Consider the following 14,392-nt stretch of genomic DNA (forward strand, 5'->3'; position numbering starts at 1 on the left):
CCAGCAGAGGGAGACAACGTTTCAGAAAAGGCATTGTAGCAAACCAAAAAAGAAATTTTAAGCGCAGCAGAGTAACCAGCTCACATACCTGTTAGCTCAGGTGAGTTTAAAAGGCTGCTGTTGATAACAAGGGCATTTGCTAAATAGATGGTGTGTGTGCAACAATATACTGAAAGGTCAATTATATTGTGCAGCTTATCTCACCACCTGTAGTTATTTAGGTGAAAGCTCCAAAATGCTTGCCTAATATATCTGTTTATCCAAAAGGAAGTATAGAGGGAGAGCTAGATAGATAGCATTGCATTACATTACATTACATGGCAATGCAATGCACAGTTGCTGAAGTTGAACCAAAATGAGCTTGTCATCTGGCTTCTGCAACTTTTAACATGAAAAATCCAATGAGGAGAAGAAAAGCAAAGCCAAAGAGTCCATCCCAAAATCCGACAAACAAGCAAAATGAACAAAAAGCATTGAATTCAATTCTTTCTGATTTTAGAAACTGCATTAAAGAAGGGGTGCACCGGTCCTGGAGATACTGCAATACCAGGTCAATGCGTGGAGTGGACAGAGCAAGCTCTTTTTCCATCTCCCTGTTCTAAAAATCCATTTAATATATGGTCCCCAGATAGGGGACGTATCAGATATTAAACTGATAAGAACAGATACTACACTTGATCTTAGCCAAAAGGCCGAGAAGCGATAACCAGAATTGGTTTCCGACTACGGTGCCACCCAAGGATTCTGAAAAGTCCATTTGTGGAGATGGCCACCTGGACTCCCGTTAAGAAGACATGCTGTCAACCTCTAGATCCCTCACATGCCTGCACTTTTCGGCTTGCTGCTGCTGCAATCCACGCGTTTTAGATCTGCATAACTCCACCTCTTTTAGCACAGTACCCTCAACCCCCGGCTGTTCCCACCCGCCTCAACACCGTTGGAAGGGAGGAGAACCAATTAAGGCAGGGGGGGGGGGTGGAACGAGCAGCTGTCTACCCTTAGCAGGAGGGTTGCTGATTAATTACCTCTCCTGCTGCTGCTGCTGGCTGTCCAGCAGCAGACTGAAGGTGGCTGCTGCTGTGCGCAGGTATATAAAGGCTCAGAGCCTATTATGACACGCGCAGCCAGCGTTCCATTGCCACATTCCGTCTACTGCAGGCGGGATACCTGGATGGCTGAATGTCACTGAGAAGCTCACAGAGACCGCCATAAGCAACAGTTTAAAAGAATGCCACAGACTAATCAACCAAACTTTTTGGGTTGGTTTCTCTTTTATAGTCTGCAGGCATTAAATGAAAGAAGTCAGTGTTCCAGCAGAGGGAGACAACGTTTCAGAAAAGGCATTGTAGCAAACCAAAAAAGAAATTTTAAGCGCAGCAGAGTAACCAGCTCACATACCTGTTAGCTCAGGTGAGTTTAAAAGGCTGCTGTTGATAACAAGGGCATTTGCTAAATAGATGGTGTGTGTGCAACAATATACTGAAAGGTCAATTATATTGTGCAGCTTATCTCACCACCTGTAGTTATTTAGGTGAAAGCTCCAAAATGCTTGCCTAATATGTCTGTTTATCCAAAAGGAAGTATAGAGGGAGAGCTAGATAGATAGCATTGCATTACATTACATTACATGGCAATGCAATGCACAGTTGCTGAAGTTGAACCAAAATGAGCTTGTCATCTGGCTTCTGCAACTTTTAACATGAAAAATCCAATGAGGAGAAGAAAAGCAAAGCCAAAGAGTCCATCCCAAAATCCGACAAACAAGCAAAATGAACAAAAAGCATTGAATTCAATTCTTTCTGATTTTAGAAACTGCATTAAAGAAGGGGTGCACCGGTCCTGGAGATACTGCAATACCAGGTCAATGCGTGGAGTGGACAGAGCAAGCTCTTTTTCCATCTCCCTGTTCTAAAAATCCATTTAATATATGGTCCCCAGATAGGGGACGTATCAGATATTAAACTGATAAGAACAGATACTACACTTGATCTTAGCCAAAAGGCCGAGAAGCGATAACCAGAATTGGTTTCCGACTACGGTGCCACCCAAGGATTCTGAAAAGTCCATTTGTGGAGATGGCCACCTGGACTCCCGTTAAGAAGACATGCTGTCAACCTCTAGATCCCTCACATGCCTGCACTTTTCGGCTTGCTGCTGCTGCAATCCACGCGTTTTAGATCTGCATAACTCCACCTCTTTTAGCACAGTACCCTCAACCCCCGGCTGTTCCCACCCGCCTCAACACCGTTGGAAGGGAGGAGAACCAATTAAGGCGGGGGGGGGGGGTGGAACGAGCAGCTGTCTACCCTTAGCAGGAGGGTTGCTGATTAATTACCTCTCCTGCTGCTGCTGCTGCTGGCTGTCCAGCAGCAGACTGAAGGTGGCTGCTGCTGTGCGCAGGTATATAAAGGCTCAGAGCCTATTATGACACGCGCAGCCAGCGTTCCATTGCCACATTCCGTCTACTGCAGGCGGGATACCTGGATGGCTGAATGTCACTGAGAAGCTCACAGAGACCGCCATAAGCAACAGTTTAAAAGAATGCCACAGACTAATCAACCAAACTTTTTGGGTTGGTTTCTCTTTTATAGTCTGCAGGCATTAAATGAAAGAAGTCAGTGTTCCAGCAGAGGGAGACAACGTTTCAGAAAAGGCATTGTAGCAAACCAAAAAAGAAATTTTAAGCGCAGCAGAGTAACCAGCTCACATACCTGTTAGCTCAGGTGAGTTTAAAAGGCTGCTGTTGATAACAAGGGCATTTGCTAAATAGATGGTGTGTGTGCAACAATATACTGAAAGGTCAATTATATTGTGCAGCTTATCTCACCACCTGTAGTTATTTAGGTGAAAGCTCCAAAATGCTTGCCTAATATGTCTGTTTATCCAAAAGGAAGTATAGAGGGAGAGCTAGATAGATAGCATTGCATTACATTACATTACATGGCAATGCAATGCACAGTTGCTGAAGTTGAACCAAAATGAGCTTGTCATCTGGCTTCTGCAACTTTTAACATGAAAAATCCAATGAGGAGAAGAAAAGCAAAGCCAAAGAGTCCATCCCAAAATCCGACAAACAAGCAAAATGAACAAAAAGCATTGAATTCAATTCTTTCTGATTTTAGAAACTGCATTAAAGAAGGGGTGCACCGGTCCTGGAGATACTGCAATACCAGGTCAATGCGTGGAGTGGACAGAGCAAGCTCTTTTTCCATCTCCCTGTTCTAAAAATCCATTTAATATATGGTCCCCAGATAGGGGACGTATCAGATATTAAACTGATAAGAACAGATACTACACTTGATCTTAGCCAAAAGGCCGAGAAGCGATAACCAGAATTGGTTTCCGACTACGGTGCCACCCAAGGATTCTGAAAAGTCCATTTGTGGAGATGGCCACCTGGACTCCCGTTAAGAAGACATGCTGTCAACCTCTAGATCCCTCACATGCCTGCACTTTTCGGCTTGCTGCTGCTGCAATCCACGCGTTTTAGATCTGCATAACTCCACCTCTTTTAGCACAGTACCCTCAACCCCCGGCTGTTCCCACCCGCCTCAACACCGTTGGAAGGGAGGAGAACCAATTAAGGCGGGGGGGGGTGGAACGAGCAGCTGTCTACCCTTAGCAGGAGGGTTGCTGATTAATTACCTCTCCTGCTGCTGCTGCTGCTGGCTGTCCAGCAGCAGACTGAAGGTGGCTGCTGCTGTGCGCAGGTATATAAAGGCTCAGAGCCTATTATGACACGCGCAGCCAGCGTTCCATTGCCACATTCCGTCTACTGCAGGCGGGATACCTGGATGGCTGAATGTCACTGAGAAGCTCACAGAGACCGCCATAAGCAACAGTTTAAAAGAATGCCACAGACTAATCAACCAAACTTTTTGGGTTGGTTTCTCTTTTATAGTCTGCAGGCATTAAATGAAAGAAGTCAGTGTTCCAGCAGAGGGAGACAACGTTTCAGAAAAGGCATTGTAGCAAACCAAAAAAGAAATTTTAAGCGCAGCAGAGTAACCAGCTCACATACCTGTTAGCTCAGGTGAGTTTAAAAGGCTGCTGTTGATAACAAGGGCATTTGCTAAATAGATGGTGTGTGTGCAACAATATACTGAAAGGTCAATTATATTGTGCAGCTTATCTCACCACCTGTAGTTATTTAGGTGAAAGCTCCAAAATGCTTGCCTAATATGTCTGTTTATCCAAAAGGAAGTATAGAGGGAGAGCTAGATAGATAGCATTGCATTACATTACATTACATGGCAATGCAATGCACAGTTGCTGAAGTTGAACCAAAATGAGCTTGTCATCTGGCTTCTGCAACTTTTAACATGAAAAATCCAATGAGGAGAAGAAAAGCAAAGCCAAAGAGTCCATCCCAAAATCCGACAAACAAGCAAAATGAACAAAAAGCATTGAATTCAATTCTTTCTGATTTTAGAAACTGCATTAAAGAAGGGGTGCACCGGTCCTGGAGATACTGCAATACCAGGTCAATGCGTGGAGTGGACAGAGCAAGCTCTTTTTCCATCTCCCTGTTCTAAAAATCCATTTAATATATGGTCCCCAGATAGGGGACGTATCAGATATTAAACTGATAAGAACAGATACTACACTTGATCTTAGCCAAAAGGCCGAGAAGCGATAACCAGAATTGGTTTCCGACTACGGTGCCACCCAAGGATTCTGAAAAGTCCATTTGTGGAGATGGCCACCTGGACTCCCGTTAAGAAGACATGCTGTCAACCTCTAGATCCCTCACATGCCTGCACTTTTCGGCTTGCTGCTGCTGCAATCCACGCGTTTTAGATCTGCATAACTCCACCTCTTTTAGCACAGTACCCTCAACCCCCGGCTGTTCCCACCCGCCTCAACACCGTTGGAAGGGAGGAGAACCAATTAAGGCGGGGGGGGGGGTGGAACGAGCAGCTGTCTACCCTTAGCAGGAGGGTTGCTGATTAATTACCTCTCCTGCTGCTGCTGCTGCTGGCTGTCCAGCAGCAGACTGAAGGTGGCTGCTGCTGTGCGCAGGTATATAAAGGCTCAGAGCCTATTATGACACGCGCAGCCAGCGTTCCATTGCCACATTCCGTCTACTGCAGGCGGGATACCTGGATGGCTGAATGTCACTGAGAAGCTCACAGAGACCGCCATAAGCAACAGTTTAAAAGAATGCCACAGACTAATCAACCAAACTTTTTGGGTTGGTTTCTCTTTTATAGTCTGCAGGCATTAAATGAAAGAAGTCAGTGTTCCAGCAGAGGGAGACAACGTTTCAGAAAAGGCATTGTAGCAAACCAAAAAAGAAATTTTAAGCGCAGCAGAGTAACCAGCTCACATACCTGTTAGCTCAGGTGAGTTTAAAAGGCTGCTGTTGATAACAAGGGCATTTGCTAAATAGATGGTGTGTGTGCAACAATATACTGAAAGGTCAATTATATTGTGCAGCTTATCTCACCACCTGTAGTTATTTAGGTGAAAGCTCCAAAATGCTTGCCTAATATGTCTGTTTATCCAAAAGGAAGTATAGAGGGAGAGCTAGATAGATAGCATTGCATTACATTACATTACATGGCAATGCAATGCACAGTTGCTGAAGTTGAACCAAAATGAGCTTGTCATCTGGCTTCTGCAACTTTTAACATGAAAAATCCAATGAGGAGAAGAAAAGCAAAGCCAAAGAGTCCATCCCAAAATCCGACAAACAAGCAAAATGAACAAAAAGCATTGAATTCAATTCTTTCTGATTTTAGAAACTGCATTAAAGAAGGGGTGCACCGGTCCTGGAGATACTGCAATACCAGGTCAATGCGTGGAGTGGACAGAGCAAGCTCTTTTTCCATCTCCCTGTTCTAAAAATCCATTTAATATATGGTCCCCAGATAGGGGACGTATCAGATATTAAACTGATAAGAACAGATACTACACTTGATCTTAGCCAAAAGGCCGAGAAGCGATAACCAGAATTGGTTTCCGACTACGGTGCCACCCAAGGATTCTGAAAAGTCCATTTGTGGAGATGGCCACCTGGACTCCCGTTAAGAAGACATGCTGTCAACCTCTAGATCCCTCACATGCCTGCACTTTTCTGCTTGCTGCTGCTGCAATCCACGCGTTTTAGATCTGCATAACTCCACCTCTTTTAGCACAGTACCGTCAACCCCCGGCTGTTCCCACCCGCCTCAACACCGTTGGAAGGGAGGAGAACCAATTAAGGCGGGGGGGGCGGTGGAACGAGCAGCTGTCTACCCTTAGCAGGAGGGTTGCTGATTAATTACCTCTCCTGCTGCTGCTGCTGGCTGTCCAGCAGCAGACTGAAGGTGGCTGCTGCTGTGCGCAGGTATATAAAGGCTCAGAGCCTATTATGACACGCGCAGCCAGCGTTCCATTGCCACATTCCGTCTACTGCAGGCGGGATACCTGGATGGCTGAATGTCACTGAGAAGCTCACAGAGACCGCCATAAGCAACAGTTTAAAAGAATGCCACAGACTAATCAACCAAACTTTTTGGGTTGGTTTCTCTTTTATAGTCTGCAGGCATTAAATGAAAGAAGTCAGTGTTCCAGCAGAGGGAGACAACGTTTCAGAAAAGGCATTGTAGCAAACCAAAAAAGAAATTTTAAGCGCAGCAGAGTAACCAGCTCACATACCTGTTAGCTCAGGTGAGTTTAAAAGGCTGCTGTTGATAACAAGGGCATTTGCTAAATAGATGGTGTGTGTGCAACAATATACTGAAAGGTCAATTATATTGTGCAGCTTATCTCACCACCTGTAGTTATTTAGGTGAAAGCTCCAAAATGCTTGCCTAATATGTCTGTTTATCCAAAAGGAAGTATAGAGGGAGAGCTAGATAGATAGCATTGCATTACATTACATTACATGGCAATGCAATGCACAGTTGCTGAAGTTGAACCAAAATGAGCTTGTCATCTGGCTTCTGCAACTTTTAACATGAAAAATCCAATGAGGAGAAGAAAAGCAAAGCCAAAGAGTCCATCCCAAAATCCGACAAACAAGCAAAATGAACAAAAAGCATTGAATTCAATTCTTTCTGATTTTAGAAACTGCATTAAAGAAGGGGTGCACCGGTCCTGGAGATACTGCAATACCAGGTCAATGCGTGGAGTGGACAGAGCAAGCTCTTTTTCCATCTCCCTGTTCTAAAAATCCATTTAATATATGGTCCCCAGATAGGGGACGTATCAGATATTAAACTGATAAGAACAGATACTACACTTGATCTTAGCCAAAAGGCCGAGAAGCGATAACCAGAATTGGTTTCCGACTACGGTGCCACCCAAGGATTCTGAAAAGTCCATTTGTGGAGATGGCCACCTGGACTCCCGTTAAGAAGACATGCTGTCAACCTCTAGATCCCTCACATGCCTGCACTTTTCGGCTTGCTGCTGCTGCAATCCACGCGTTTTAGATCTGCATAACTCCACCTCTTTTAGCACAGTACCCTCAACCCCCGGCTGTTCCCACCCGCCTCAACACCGTTGGAAGGGAGGAGAACCAATTAAGGCGGGGGGGGGGTGGAACGAGCAGCTGTCTACCCTTAGCAGGAGGGTTGCTGATTAATTACCTCTCCTGCTGCTGCTGCTGCTGGCTGTCCAGCAGCAGAATGAAGGTTGCTGCTGCTGTGCGCAGGTATATAAAGGCTCAGAGCCTATTATGACACGCGCAGCCAGCGTTCCATTGCCACATTCCGTCTACTGCAGGCGGGATACCTGGATGGCTGAATGTCACTGAGAAGCTCACAGAGACCGCCATAAGCAACAGTTTAAAAGAATGCCACAGACTAATCAACCAAACTTTTTGGGTTGGTTTCTCTTTTATAGTCTGCAGGCATTAAATGAAAGAAGTCAGTGTTCCAGCAGAGGGAGACAACGTTTCAGAAAAGGCATTGTAGCAAACCAAAAAACAAATTTTAAGCGCAGCAGAGTAACCAGCTCACATACCTGTTAGCTCAGGTGAGTTTAAAAGGCTGCTGTTGATAACAAGGGCATTTGCTAAATAGATGGTGTGTGTGCAACAATATACTGAAAGGTCAATTATATTGTGCAGCTTATCTCACCACCTGTAGTTATTTAGGTGAAAGCTCCAAAATGCTTGCCTAATATGTCTGTTTATCCAAAAGGAAGTATAGAGGGAGAGCTAGATAGATAGCATTGCATTACATTACATTACATGGCAATGCAATGCACAGTTGCTGAAGTTGAACCAAAATGAGCTTGTCATCTGGCTTCTGCAACTTTTAACATGAAAAATCCAATGAGGAGAAGAAAAGCAAAGCCAAAGAGTCCATCCCAAAATCCGACAAACAAGCAAAATGAACAAAAAGCATTGAATTCAATTCTTTCTGATTTTAGAAACTGCATTAAAGAAGGGGTGCACCGGTCCTGGAGATACTGCAATACCAGGTCAATGCGTGGAGTGGACAGAGCAAGCTCTTTTTCCATCTCCCTGTTCTAAAAATCCATTTAATATATGGTCCCCAGATAGGGGACGTATCAGATATTAAACTGATAAGAACAGATACTACACTTGATCTTAGCCAAAAGGCCGAGAAGCGATAACCAGAATTGGTTTCCGACTACGGTGCCACCCAAGGATTCTGAAAAGTCCATTTGTGGAGATGGCCACCTGGACTCCCGTTAAGAAGACATGCTGTCAACCTCTAGATCCCTCACATGCCTGCACTTTTCGGCTTGCTGCTGCTGCAATCCACGCGTTTTAGATCTGCATAACTCCACCTCTTTTAGCACAGTACCCTCAACCCCCGGCTGTTCCCACCCGCCTCAACACCGTTGGAAGGGAGGAGAACCAATTAAGGCGGGGGGGGGGTGGAACGAGCAGCTGTCTACCCTTAGCAGGAGGGTTGCTGATTAATTACCTCTCCTGCTGCTGCTGCTGCTGGCTGTCCAGCAGCAGAATGAAGGTTGCTGCTGCTGTGCGCAGGTATATAAAGGCTCAGAGCCTATTATGACACGCGCAGCCAGCGTTCCATTGCCACATTCCGTCTACTGCAGGCGGGATACCTGGATGGCTGAATGTCACTGAGAAGCTCACAGAGACCGCCATAAGCAACAGTTTAAAAGAATGCCACAGACTAATCAACCAAACTTTTTGGGTTGGTTTCTCTTTTATAGTCTGCAGGCATTAAATGAAAGAAGTCAGTGTTCCAGCAGAGGGAGACAACGTTTCAGAAAAGGCATTGTAGCAAACCAAAAAACAAATTTTAAGCGCAGCAGAGTAACCAGCTCACATACCTGTTAGCTCAGGTGAGTTTAAAAGGCTGCTGTTGATAACAAGGGCATTTGCTAAATAGATGGTGTGTGTGCAACAATATACTGAAAGGTCAATTATATTGTGCAGCTTATCTCACCACCTGTAGTTATTTAGGTGAAAGCTCCAAAATGCTTGCCTAATATGTCTGTTTATCCAAAAGGAAGTATAGAGGGAGAGCTAGATAGATAGCATTGCATTACATTACATTACATGGCAATGCAATGCACAGTTGCTGAAGTTGAACCAAAATGAGCTTGTCATCTGGCTTCTGCAACTTTTAACATGAAAAATCCAATGAGGAGAAGAAAAGCAAAGCCAAAGAGTCCATCCCAAAATCCGACAAACAAGCAAAATGAACAAAAAGCATTGAATTCAATTCTTTCTGATTTTAGAAACTGCATTAAAGAAGGGGTGCACCGGTCCTGGAGATACTGCAATACCAGGTCAATGCGTGGAGTGGACAGAGCAAGCTCTTTTTCCATCTCCCTGTTCTAAAAATCCATTTAATATATGGTCCCCAGATAGGGGACGTATCAGATATTAAACTGATAAGAACAGATACTACACTTGATCTTAGCCAAAAGGCCGAGAAGCGATAACCAGAATTGCTTTCCGACTACGGTGCCACCCAAGGATTCTGAAAAGTCCATTTGTGGAGATGGCCTCCTGGACTCCCGTTAAGAAGACATGCTGTCAACCTCTAGATCCCTCACATGCCTGCACTTTTCGGCTTGCTGCTGCTGCAATCCACGCGTTTTAGATCTGCATAACTCCACCTCTTTTAGCACAGTACCCTCAACCCCCGGCTGTTCCCACCCGCCTCAACACCGTTGGAAGGGAGGAGAACCAATTAAGGCGGGGGGGGGGTGGAACGAGCAGCTGTCTACCCTTAGCAGGAGGGTTGCTGATTAATTACCTCTCCTGCTGCTGCTGCTGCTGGCTGTCCAGCAGCAGACTGAAGGTGGCTGCTGCTGTGCGCAGGTATATAAAGGCTCAGATCCTATTATGACACGCGCAGCCAGCGTTCCATTGCCACATTCCGTCTACTGCAGGCGGGATACCTGGATGGCTGAATGTCACTGAGAAGCTCACAGAGACCGCCATAAGCAACAGTTTAAAAGAATGCCACAGACTAATCAACCAAACTTTTTGGGTTGGTTTCTCTTTTATAGTCTGCAGGCATTTAATGAAAGAAGTCAGTGTTCCAGCAGAGGGAGACAACGTTTCAGAAAAGGCATTGTAGCAAACCAAAAAAGAAATTTTAAGCGCAGCAGAGTAACCAGCTCACATACCTGTTAGCTCAGGTGAGTTTAAAAGGCTGCTGTTGATAACAAGGGCATTTGCTAAATAGATGGTGTGTGTGCAACAATATACTGAAAGGTCAATTATATTGTGCAGCTTATCTCACCACCTGTAGTTATTTAGGTGAAAGCTCCAAAATGCTTGCCTAATATGTCTGTTTATCCAAAAGGAAGTATAGAGGGAGAGCTAGATAGATAGCATTGCATTACATTACATTACATGGCAATGCAATGCACAGTTGCTGAAGTTGAACCAAAATGAGCTTGTCATCTGGCTTCTGCAACTTTTAACATGAAAAATCCAATGAGGAGAAGAAAAGCAAAGCCAAAGAGTCCATCCCAAAATCCGACAAACAAGCAAAATGAACAAAAAGCATTGAATTCAATTCTTTCTGATTTTAGAAACTGCATTAAAGAAGGGGTGCACCGGTCCTGGAGATACTGCAATACCAGGTCAATGCGTGGAGTGGACAGAGCAAGCTCTTTTTCCATCTCCCTGTTCTAAAAATCCATTTAATATATGGTCCCCAGATAGGGGACGTATCAGATATTAAACTGATAAGAACAGATACTACACTTGATCTTAGCCAAAAGGCCGAGAAGCGATAACCAGAATTGGTTTCCGACTACGGTGCCACCCAAGGATTCTGAAAAGTCCATTTGTGGAGATGGCCACCTGGACTCCCGTTAAGAAGACATGCTGTCAACCTCTAGATCCCTCACATGCCTGCACTTTTCGGCTTGCTGCTGCTGCAATCCACGCGTTTTAGATCTGCATAACTCCACCTCTTTTAGCACAGTACCCTCAACCCCCAGCTGTTCCCACCCGCCTCAACACCGTTGGAAGGGAGGAGAACCAATTAAGGCGGGGGGGGGGGGTGGAACGAGCAGCTGTCTACCCTTAGCAGGAGGGTTGCTGATTAATTACCTCTCCTGCTGCTGCTGCTGCTGGCTGTCCAGCAGCAGACTGAAGGTGGCTGCTGCTGTGCGCAGGTATATAAAGGCTCAGAGCCTATTATGACACGCGCAGCCAGCGTTCCATTGCCACATTCCGTCTACTGCAGGCGGGATACCTGGATGGCTGAATGTCACTGAGAAGCTCACAGAGACCGCCATAAGCAACAGTTTAAAAGAATGCCACAGACTAATCAACCAAACTTTTTGGGTTGGTTTCTCTTTTATAGTCTGCAGGCATTAAATGAAAGAAGTCAGTGTTCCAGCAGAGGGAGACAACGTTTCAGAAAAGGCATTGTAGCAAACCAAAAAAGAAATTTTAAGCGCAGCAGAGTAACCAGCTCACATACCTGTTAGCTCAGGTGAGTTTAAAAGGCTGCTGTTGATAACAAGGGCATTTGCTAAATAGATGGTGTGTGTGCAACAATATACTGAAAGGTCAATTATATTGTGCAGCTTATCTCACCACCTGTAGTTATTTAGGTGAAAGCTCCAAAATGCTTGCCTAATATGTCTGTTTATCCAAAAGGAAGTATAGAGGGAGAGCTAGATAGATAGCATTGCATTACATTACATTACATGGCAATGCAATGCACAGTTGCTGAAGTTGAACCAAAATGAGCTTGTCATCTGGCTTCTGCAACTTTTAACATGAAAAATCCAATGAGGAGAAGAAAAGCAAAGCCAAAGAGTCCATCCCAAAATCCGACAAACAAGCAAAATGAACAAAAAGCATTGAATTCAATTCTTTCTGATTTTAGAAACTGCATTAAAGAAGGGGTGCACCGGTCCTGGAGATACTGCAATACCAGGTCAATGCGTGGAGTGGACAGAGCAAGCTCTTTTTCCATCTCCCTGTTCTAAAAATCCATTTAATATATGGTCCCCAGATAGGGGACGTATCAGATATTAAACTGATAAGAACAGATACTACACTTGATCTTAGCCAAAAGGCCGAGAAGCGATAACCAGAATTGGTTTCCGACTACGGTGCCACCCAAGGATTCTGAAAAGTCCATTTGTGGAGATGGCCTCCTGGACTCCCGTTAAGAAGACATGCTGTCAACCTCTAGATCCCTCACATGCCTGCACTTTTCGGCTTGCTGCTGCTGCAATCCACGCGTTTTAGATCTGCATAACTCCACCTCTTTTAGCACAGTACCCTCAACCCCCGGCTGTTCCCACCCGCCTCAACACCGTTGGAAGGGAGGAGAACCAATTAAGGCGGGGGGGGGGTGGAACGAGCAGCTGTCTACCCTTAGCAGGAGGGTTGCTGATTAATTACCTCTCCTGCTGCTGCTGCTGCTGGCTGTCCAGCAGCAGACTGAAGGTGGCTGCTGCTGTGCGCAGGTATATAAAGGCTCAGAGCCTATTATGACACGCGCAGCCAGCGTTCCATTGCCACATTCCGTCTACTGCAGGCGGGATACCTGGATGGCTGAATGTCACTGAGAAGCTCACAGAGACCGCCATAAGCAACAGTTTAAAAGAATGCCACAGACTAATCAACCAAACTTTTTGGGTTGGTTTCTCTTTTATAGTCTGCAGGCATTAAATGAAAGAAGTCAGTGTTCCAGCAGAGGGAGACAACGTTTCAGAAAAGGCATTGTAGCAAACCAAAAAAGAAATTTTAAGCGCAGCAGAGTAACCAGCTCACATACCTGTTAGCTCAGGTGAGTTTAAAAGGCTGCTGTTGATAACAAGGGCATTTGCTAAATAGATGGTGTGTGTGCAACAATATACTGAAAGGTCAATTATATTGTGCAGCTTATCTCACCACCTGTAGTTATTTAGGTGAAAGCTCCAAAACGCTTGCCTAATATGTCTGTTTATCCAAAAGGAAGTATAGAGGGAGAGCTAGATAGATAGCATTGCATTACATTACATTACATGGCAATGCAATGCACAGTTGCTGAAGTTGAACCAAAATGATCTTGTCATCTGGCTTCTGCAACTTTTAACATGAAAAATCCAATGAGGAGAAGAAAAGCAAAGCCAAAGAGTCCATCCCAAAATCCGACAAACAAGCAAAATGAACAAAAAGCATTGAATTCAATTCTTTCTGATTTTAGAAACTGCATTAAAGAAGGGGTGCACCGGTCCTGGAGATACTGCAATACCAGGTCAATGCGTGGAGTGGACAGAGCAAGCTCTTTTTCCATCTCCCTGTTCTAAAAATCCATTTAATATATGGTCCCCAGATAGGGGACGTATCAGATATTAAACTGATAAGAACAGATACTACACTTGATCTTAGCCAAAAGGCCGAGAAGCGATAACCAGAATTGGTTTCCGACTACGGTGCCACCCAAGGATTCTGAAAAGTCCATTTGTGGAGATGGCCACCTGGACTCCCGTTAAGAAGACATGCTGTCAACCTCTAGATCCCTCACATGCCTGCACTTTTCGGCTTGCTGCTGCTGCAATCCACGCGTTTTAGATCTTCATAACTCCACCTCTTTTAGCACAGTACCCTCAACCCCCGGCTGTTCCCACCCGCCTCAACACCGTTGGAAGGGAGGAGAACCAATTAAGGCGGGGGGGGGTGGTGGAACGAGCAGCTGTCTACCCTTAGCAGGAGGGTTGCTGATTAATTACCTCTCCTGCTGCTGCTGCTGCTGGCTGTCCAGCAGCAGACTGAAGGTGGCTGCTGCTGTGCGCAGGTATATAAAGGCTCAGAGCCTATTATGACACGCGCAGCCAGCGTTCCATTGCCACATTCCGTCTACTGCAGGCGGGATACCTGGATGGCTGAATGTCACTGAGAAGCTCACAGAGACCGCCATAAGCAACAGTTTAAAAGAATGCCACAGACTAATCAACCAAACTTTTTGGGTTGGTTTCTCTTTTATAG

The 14,392-nt window shown here is 45.1% G+C and overlaps 11 non-coding genes across 11 annotated transcripts; all 11 read right to left on the reverse strand.

Annotated features, from left to right (window-relative positions):
• Window positions 1-513: 513 nt before the first annotated feature.
• LOC141191077 (U2 spliceosomal RNA) lies at window positions 514-704 on the reverse strand. Its single transcript, XR_012265080.1, has one exon. It is a non-coding gene; the product is annotated as a U2 spliceosomal RNA (small nuclear RNA).
• A 1,119-nt stretch (window positions 705-1,823) lies between these two features.
• Window positions 1,824-2,014, reverse strand: LOC141191079 (U2 spliceosomal RNA). Its single transcript, XR_012265082.1, has one exon. It is a non-coding gene; the product is annotated as a U2 spliceosomal RNA (small nuclear RNA).
• A 1,122-nt stretch (window positions 2,015-3,136) lies between these two features.
• On the reverse strand, window positions 3,137-3,327 carry LOC141191080 (U2 spliceosomal RNA). Its single transcript, XR_012265083.1, has one exon. It is a non-coding gene; the product is annotated as a U2 spliceosomal RNA (small nuclear RNA).
• Window positions 3,328-4,446: 1,119 nt separating this feature from the next.
• Window positions 4,447-4,637, reverse strand: LOC141191081 (U2 spliceosomal RNA). The gene has a single exon (XR_012265084.1). It is a non-coding gene; the product is annotated as a U2 spliceosomal RNA (small nuclear RNA).
• Window positions 4,638-5,758: 1,121 nt separating this feature from the next.
• On the reverse strand, window positions 5,759-5,949 carry LOC141191082 (U2 spliceosomal RNA). The gene has a single exon (XR_012265085.1). It is a non-coding gene; the product is annotated as a U2 spliceosomal RNA (small nuclear RNA).
• A 1,118-nt stretch (window positions 5,950-7,067) lies between these two features.
• On the reverse strand, window positions 7,068-7,258 carry LOC141191083 (U2 spliceosomal RNA). The gene has a single exon (XR_012265086.1). It is a non-coding gene; the product is annotated as a U2 spliceosomal RNA (small nuclear RNA).
• A 1,120-nt stretch (window positions 7,259-8,378) lies between these two features.
• On the reverse strand, window positions 8,379-8,569 carry LOC141191084 (U2 spliceosomal RNA). The gene has a single exon (XR_012265087.1). It is a non-coding gene; the product is annotated as a U2 spliceosomal RNA (small nuclear RNA).
• A 1,120-nt stretch (window positions 8,570-9,689) lies between these two features.
• Window positions 9,690-9,880, reverse strand: LOC141191085 (U2 spliceosomal RNA). The gene has a single exon (XR_012265088.1). It is a non-coding gene; the product is annotated as a U2 spliceosomal RNA (small nuclear RNA).
• Window positions 9,881-11,000: 1,120 nt separating this feature from the next.
• Window positions 11,001-11,191, reverse strand: LOC141191086 (U2 spliceosomal RNA). The gene has a single exon (XR_012265089.1). It is a non-coding gene; the product is annotated as a U2 spliceosomal RNA (small nuclear RNA).
• A 1,122-nt stretch (window positions 11,192-12,313) lies between these two features.
• On the reverse strand, window positions 12,314-12,504 carry LOC141191087 (U2 spliceosomal RNA). The gene has a single exon (XR_012265090.1). It is a non-coding gene; the product is annotated as a U2 spliceosomal RNA (small nuclear RNA).
• A 1,120-nt stretch (window positions 12,505-13,624) lies between these two features.
• On the reverse strand, window positions 13,625-13,815 carry LOC141191088 (U2 spliceosomal RNA). The gene has a single exon (XR_012265091.1). It is a non-coding gene; the product is annotated as a U2 spliceosomal RNA (small nuclear RNA).
• Between the last annotated feature and the right edge of the window lie 577 nt (window positions 13,816-14,392).

This window comes from Phyllobates terribilis, unplaced genomic scaffold, assembly GCF_046119375.1.
Source record: "Phyllobates terribilis strain yellow unplaced genomic scaffold, ASM4611937v1 Scaffold_40__1_contigs__length_11209783, whole genome shotgun sequence".
In the NCBI taxonomy this organism is placed as follows: domain Eukaryota; kingdom Metazoa; phylum Chordata; class Amphibia; order Anura; family Dendrobatidae; genus Phyllobates; species Phyllobates terribilis.